This window comes from Henckelia pumila, chromosome 4 (assembly GCF_033568475.1).
Source record: "Henckelia pumila isolate YLH828 chromosome 4, ASM3356847v2, whole genome shotgun sequence".
Classification (NCBI taxonomy): Eukaryota; Viridiplantae; Streptophyta; class Magnoliopsida; order Lamiales; family Gesneriaceae; genus Henckelia; species Henckelia pumila.
This window is the reverse complement of record NC_133123.1, coordinates 140,992,269-141,000,494: the sequence shown is the minus strand read 5'-3', so window position 1 is coordinate 141,000,494 and position 8,226 is coordinate 140,992,269.

Below are 8,226 nucleotides of genomic sequence, written 5' to 3'. Positions count from 1 at the left end.
AGAGCTTTCTGTGCATACAACATAGATTATTCTAAAGATCTTATAAAGCTTAGTTGAGGTCGTGTTCTAGCTTCATGCTTTGAAGAACACTTGAAGATCAAATATTGAAGAGTGTTTTCGTCTCTACAAATTTTTGGCATCAAGATTTTCAACTCTTTACTCTATTTTATTTATTCTATCTTGCATAGAATTTTTAGGAGTTATTTTTTCAGTTTATTTTCTCACATGTTATGAAAAAATTGATTTTACAATAATCACTAGTTTTAGGGTTTGTAAAACTCTTTGAATTATTTTCTAGTGAAGTTTTGCACTGAGGCGCTGCAAGAGTATTATATACTCTTGCTTAAATCATTTGAGTCTATTTATTTAGTTGCTTGTTTATTTTATTCACACTTTAATTATATTCCGCTGCAAATTACTCTAGGTGTTATTGTAGGTGTAGTCAACACCTTGTGACAACACCTCAAACTGTTTATGTGCAACCCCAATTCCCTTACAGTCATGAATGGTTTCAAGTTCGTGTCACCTCTTCATGTGACGATGCGCAGTTGCAGAAAGCTAATAATTATGAATTTCGTTCTCTGTCTCGAACATGGTTCGCAGAAACGGTATCGAAACGGATGTTCCGGTCATTTCGGAACCGGATCGCTCTCCACCTTTACATTGTTCCGGAGCTTGAATGGAGCTTTCTTGAGTCGGCGTTTTAGAGGGAAAAACGGGGATATAACGGTGAAATAGCACCGGAATGATGGAACATATCGGTTTTCCCGAGAAATCGGAAGGAATGTTTGCCCTAATTTTTTCCTTTTACTCTGTGTGACTCTGTTTCTGTGTGTTGAATGAACGAACGGGGAGAGACGACCGTGAGACAGAAGATAGAAATGGGCTGGGCACCTAAATATTTTTTTTTGTTATTTTATTTTATGTTTTATATTATATTAAATTTTATTATTATAATTTATAAAATATGAGTTATTATCTAGAAAATAATTTGATTACTTCATGTATATATATATATATAAAATGAAAATAATTATTTTAATGTATATATAATATATATTTTATATAATAAAAAATTAAAAATAATTTTATTTTATTTCAAATTTTTTAGTTCTCGGTTATTTTATTAAAGGAAATTTACTTTTACTCAACTAATTTCTATTTAAAATCATTTTTTTGACATAATCTATTTAAAATCATTGATTTATTTGTATGTATAGGTTTATTTACAACTAATATATTTATATATATATATATATATATATATATATTATGCATTTTGGAAGACATTGGATTTATTAATTTTTAATAATTCTTGCATTTTATATTTTTTGATAGACTGTATTTTATACTTTTATTAACATCATTATTATTAATGTGATCTATATATTTTTTCTATTAATTTTCTATATTTTTTATTTTTTTTAATTCGTTCCGCGAACGTCTCGTGAAATGACATTGTAACTGGAACGATAGTGTCAGCGACGATCACCGCGACCGTTACTGCGAACCATGGTCACGAAGAATTTTCTTTTTCATGTTAGTACTCTCTCGAGTTTGAAATGATTTTACTTTTTTCCCAATGTTTTCTGTTGCATTCACTAAATTCCATCAACCTAAGTATTTACAACAGATGTGGAATCTAAAATAGGAACAAAATCTAATATATCTGCTCATTAATACTGAATCCGAGATATGGACCAGAAAACTCGGGACACGAGAGGATAGAATAATCTGCAATTTTAATGATGGAGTTTAATTTACTAAGTAATTGCAAGGATGCAGCTACGGTTTACAGGACAACTACATATATAGATTCTCGATCTTGGGTGGTTTTATTCCAGTAATTTGACGACTAAGATGTCGATTTCCTGCAACCATAAACACTTCCACTTGGAACAAAGGGTACCAGAAAATTCCTATAAAATGGTAGATGCAACCAGCTCCTGGATTTTCCCCCAAATTTTGTTTGTCCACTTCATTTAACAGTGCTTCGTTGGTGCTGCGAAACGAAATAACGGGTCAAATTTTATGTGAAGACGCTGGCGCTAAGATATGTACATTGAGCTAAAAAAAAAAAAAAAAAAAGCTACAACATAGTTATTCAAAGCCATTAAACACCCTCTTTCAAAAAAAAAAAAAAAAAAAAAAGCCATTAAACACTCAGATAATCCAATAGGTGGAGCTATTAGAATATGCCAACCATTCTTCCTATCTGCACAATGTTTACTAAAATCAGCAGCATTCTTGGTTATGTGCAGCACCACCGCGTGTGCATACATGATCCAATTAATTTCATTCATCTCACTCTCTTGCGTTTGATTTTATTTTATGTTTTTCCCCATTTTTCCTGTTGCATTCGGATTCGAAAAATTCGATCAACCTAAGAAAAAACAACATATTATTATTATTATTATTATTATTGTTTTACTCATTGAATACAACATTTTAATGGTTGTCATAATATTCCTAAATTTATTCTAAAAAAATAAGAGTTATTTGCACCAAACACCACTGTGAAATATTGAAAATGCATATTTCTTCTCTGTGAAATTTTAATAGGCATCTTCAACCCTAACCTTTTAAAAAATTATCACACTTGCCCCTTCGGATGAGTGATTGCGCAGGCGCCCCTCATTAGATTGGGCAAAGATTTTGATTTTTTTTGCACCAAATACCCCTGTGAAATATTAAAAATGCATATTTGATCCCTTTGAAAATAATTTTTAAATCTATTCAACTCATAATATATAATTTTTATTAAAATCTAATCATAAAATATTTAATAAACATCTATTCAACCCATACTGAATTATTTCTACTACCTATTTTTTCTTATAAACTATTTTTTAATTTTATAAATGAATCATTATTTTTTTTGTCTTAAAATATTTAAAAGTATGAGGTAAATTAATAAGAAAAAAGCTCTTGTGGATTATGTTCGAAGTGAATCATTTTTATTTTTATTTTTAACATTAATATTTATGGGTAATAATACTTTTTTATCTTAAAAATATAGAATTATTAGGTTAATTGATGCATTTATTATTATTATTATTATTATTATTATTATTATTATTATTATTATTATTATTATTATTATTATTATTATTATTATTATTATTATTATTAGTATTAGTATTAGTATTATTATTATTATTATTATTATTATTATTATTATTATTAATTTTATCTATTGAATACAACATTTTAATGGTTGTCATCATATTCCTAAATTCATTCTAAAAAAATAATAATGAGAAAAAAATTATAAAATAATTCATTATTTCTACTACCTATTTTTTCTTATAAACTATTTTTTTAATTTTCTAAATGAATCATTATTATTTTTTGTCTTAAAAATTTAAAAGTATCAGGTAAATTAATAAGTAAAAAAGCTCTTGTGGATTATGTTCTAAGTGAATCATTTTTATTTTTATTTTTATTTTTAATTTTAATTTTAATATTAATATTTATGAATAATTATGATTTTTTTATCTTGAAAAATATAGAATTATTAGGTTAATTGATGCATTTATTATTATTATTATTATTATTATTATTATTATTATTATTATTATTATTATTATTATTATTATTATTATTATTATTATTATTATTATTATTATTATTATTATTATTTTACCCATTGAATACAACATTTTAATGGTTGTCATCATATTCCTAAATTCATTCTAAAAAAATAATAGTGAGAAGAAAATTATAAAATAATGCATTATTTCTACTACCTATTTTTTTTTATAAACTATTTTTTTAATTTTATAAATGAATCATTATTATTTTTTGTTTTAAAAAATTTAAAATTATAAGGTAAATTAATAAGCAAAAAAGCTCTTGTGGATTATGTTCTAAGTGAATTATTATTTTTATTTTTAATATTAATATTTATGGGTAATAATGATTTTTTATCATGAGAAATACAGAATTATTAGGTAAATTAAGAGGAAAAACCTGTAATGATAACATAATAGTAAGATAATAATAAAAATGATGAATTAATCATATTGAAATAGATAATGAATTACATAAGGATTGTAACAAATATAAAAATAGAATAATTCACATACTTTTTGTACTATTATCACAATAAAATAACTGATCATTTAAAATATTTAAGAAATATTTACACTTCTACAAAATTTGTGTTTAATATAATATATAGATATATAACATCACCATAAATTTTATGAAGAAGAAGTTTCATAATGTAATAATCTATTAATAAAAGCATGCTATATTAGAAAGAAAATAAAACATAATATAAATTTTTTTGAAATCTTTAAACACAACATTTTAATTGGTTTTTTAAATATCATATTTCATTTGTAAAGTTAATCATATAATATAGCAATATAAGTGAAATCAAAAAATAAATTATTTTCATATAGTTTCTTTGTTATTACAAATATATTGTGTCAATTCAACTATTATTTAATTATAGAAATTAACCTTCAATGAATTGGTTTGAATTATTTTCTATCAATTTAAGAAAACAAAATTTAAAACACATTTTTTTAAAAAAAAATTTCTTATAAAAAAAATAAAATTTGGTTACGACATACTTATAAGAAAATTTGAAAATAATGATACGTCATAATTCAATAGATATTTTATTATAAAAATAAATTAGAAAAATAAAATTTTATCGAAACATAATTCTTAAGAAAATCAAAAACCAATTAACATAAAAATAATTCATATATTTTAAAATAAAAATATGCATGTATTATTTAAAATTATTAAAGATAATATATATTATTTTATTATCTATTATCTATTACCTATCTAAAAGTGTGAATTTGGGTAAAGTTTTACGATTGTAAAATAACAATTTTGCCTTTTTATTTACACTATAAGTAAGATCATATAAAAACTTATAGAGATATAAAAGTAAAAACAACATTTTAGTTATGGTATAAAAGTAAATGAATATTTATATTATAGTATAGATAAATAGTAATATTCATAAAAACATTATACATTAATGACATTCATTAAATTGCAACTAATGTATACCTTAATAACATTACATAATTTATTTTTTAATTATTATTTTTTGAAAAGAACTATTTTTTTTCATTTTCACAATTTGCTTTTATTTATTTTATACTATGTAATGTTAGGCAATATAAAAATATATAGGAATAAGCTAAATTTTAGTTTATGGCTTAACTGCATTGTAGTTAATCAAATAGATAAATAAATCTTAAAAAGAACAAAAGAAAAAAATATAAAACTTATGAAATTAATATAAAAAGTTAGAATTAAAAAAATTAAGAATATAATATAAATTATGAAAAGAACAAAACTAAAAAAAAAAAAATTAGTGTCATAATATTACAAGTTATCTATTATCTATTACCTATCTAAAAAAGTGAATAAAATGATAAAGTTTTACGATTGTGAAATAACAACTTTACCCTTTTATTTACACTATAAGTAAGGTCATATAAAAACATATATCTATTACCAATCTAAAAGTGTGAATAAAAGGGTAAAATTTTATGATTGTGAAATAACAGCTTTGCCATTTTATTTACACTATAAGTAAGGTCATATAAAAACATATAGGGATATATAAAAGTAAAAACAATATTTTAGTTAGGGTATAAAAGTAAATGAGTATTCTTATAATATTATAGGTAAATAGTAATATTCATAAATACATTATATATTTATGACAATTATTAAATTGCAACTAATGCATACCTTAATAACATTATATAATTTATTTTTTAATTATTATTTTTCAAAAAGAACTATTTTCTTTCATTTTTCAATTTTTTTTATTATTTTACCCTATGTAATGTTAGGAAATATAAAAATATATAGGAATAAGCTAAATTTTAGTTCGTGGCTTAACTGAATTGTAGTTAGTCAAATAGAAAAATAAATCTTAAAAAGAACAAAATAAAAAAATAAAACTTACGAAATTAATATAAAAAGTTAGAATTAAAAAAATTAAGAATATAATATAAATTATTAAAAGAACAAAATTAAAACAAAAAATTTAGTATCATATATTAAAAGTTATCTATTATTATTTGTAAAAAGTAATAATATTCATAAATACATTATACTTTTATGACATGTATTGAATTGCAACTAATGTATCCCTTAACATCATTACACAATTTATTTTTTAATTATTAATTTTTTGAAAAGAACCATTATTTTTTATTTTTCACAAATTTTTTTAAAGTTAGGCAATATAAAAATATATAAGAATAAACTAAATTTTAATTTGTGGCATAATTGAGTTGTAGTTAATCAACTAGATAAATAAATCTTGAAAAAAAATAAAAAAAAAACTAAAACTTATTGTATTAATATAAAATGTTAGAATTAAAAAATATATAAGAATATAAATCTTGAAATGAATAAAACTAAAAAAATAATAATATTAAAATTTAAGAGTTAAAAACATATATTTACGAAATTAATGTAGGAATTAAATCTATTACCTATCTAAAAGTTTGAATAAAAGGGTAAAATTTTATCATTGTGAAATAACAAATTTGTCATTTTATTTACACTATAACTAAGGTCATATAAAAATATATAGGGATATAATACAAGTTAAATGACAAAAAATAAAAATAATATATAAGTTACATGACTATAAATGAAAATATATATATACCACAATAGAACCATGCGAGTTAAATTATCAAAATAGAAACAATATACGAGTGATATGATTAAAAATAAAAAAGCATAATATCATGACTAAAAATGAAAACATTTAAGTTACAAGATTAAAAATATAAATTTACCATTAACATGACTAAAAGTGAAAAAAAAAAAATCATTGTATTATGTCAGTTGATATTTACTAGTGTATATATATATATATAGATATATATATATATAATCATTTGTGTTATTTTTTTCCATTTTCAAGTAAGGTATTAAAAATAGTATCGTATGGTTTTCTGGCAAAGAAATCCATGCGGTAAAATATCCAACTCCCGATTGTCTCATACCTATTTTTATTCCCTTTCTCCTTACGGACAAACGCATTTAAGAATTCGAATATGGGTTCAAATAATATTCTTATACATAACTGAAATCAAAAGCAGTGAAATCTTCCTCAATCTTCACCAGAGTGCATGATCGAGCATGCACATTTTTCATATTCATAGTGGTAGATATTTTTAATACAAATATTTTGATGCTTTGTGTGAAATCCCGGATTTTTATAATTTATATTTTTATTCGTGGTATAATTATATATTCCGAGATAATTTTGGAGATAGAATATATATATTCAGATTTTATTAATTTGAGATAATTAGTATACAAATAAGGTAAGGGATTTAGATTTATAGAAAAACAAATCTCTAGAAATGGAAATTTTATACAAACTTGGAATATCAAGATTTTTTCTATCTTAAGCTTATTTTTGAGTGCCTATAAATAGAGGCTCGTAGCTTAAGAAAAAAATCACATCAAAATTCTCTATTTTCTCTCCATATTTTCGATAGGAAGCCTAGCAAATTAAGTTAAGAATTCAGCCAATTTTTCCTCCAGGATTTCGAGAAGTAGGCTATCATTAGAGTCAAAGATTTATCCACTCACTCTTCAAAGACACGTGAGATTTGTTTAGGGATTTGAAATAGGATTAATTCTCAAGAATTGGTCCAATAGTTTGCCTAATTTTCGAAGAAGAAAAGTCTGTCAAATTTTGGAAGAAGCAAGGTGGAATTTCAGATTGCTTTTAGAGTATTCGGTCAAGCTTCGCCTATTCAAGTATTTGATACTCGCAAGAATTCTGTAAGTGGGCTTTGTTATAAAATATTATGTATGATTTAAAATTTCGATCGTTCATGATATTCCTTCGAATTTTGCTATGTAATTGATATTCTTGATGAATTTGTTAAGAGTAGAGCTGTCAAACGGGCCAACACATGGCGGGACAGGCCGGCCCACCAAAAACCCACCTTTTGGCGGGTCGATGGCGGGCCGACCCACCATCCTGGCGGGCCAAAAATCCTCAACCCAACCCAACCCAACCCAAGGTGGGTTGCGGGTTAGGCGGGCCGGCCCGCGGGTTGACTCACGATAAATAAAAATAAATAAATAAAATTATAATTAATTATAAATATCATTTAATAAATAAATATTAATAGAAATATATTAATCAAAATTTAAATTATTGATTTCATGTGTGTAAATTTTATATAAAGTAATTAATACAAAAAA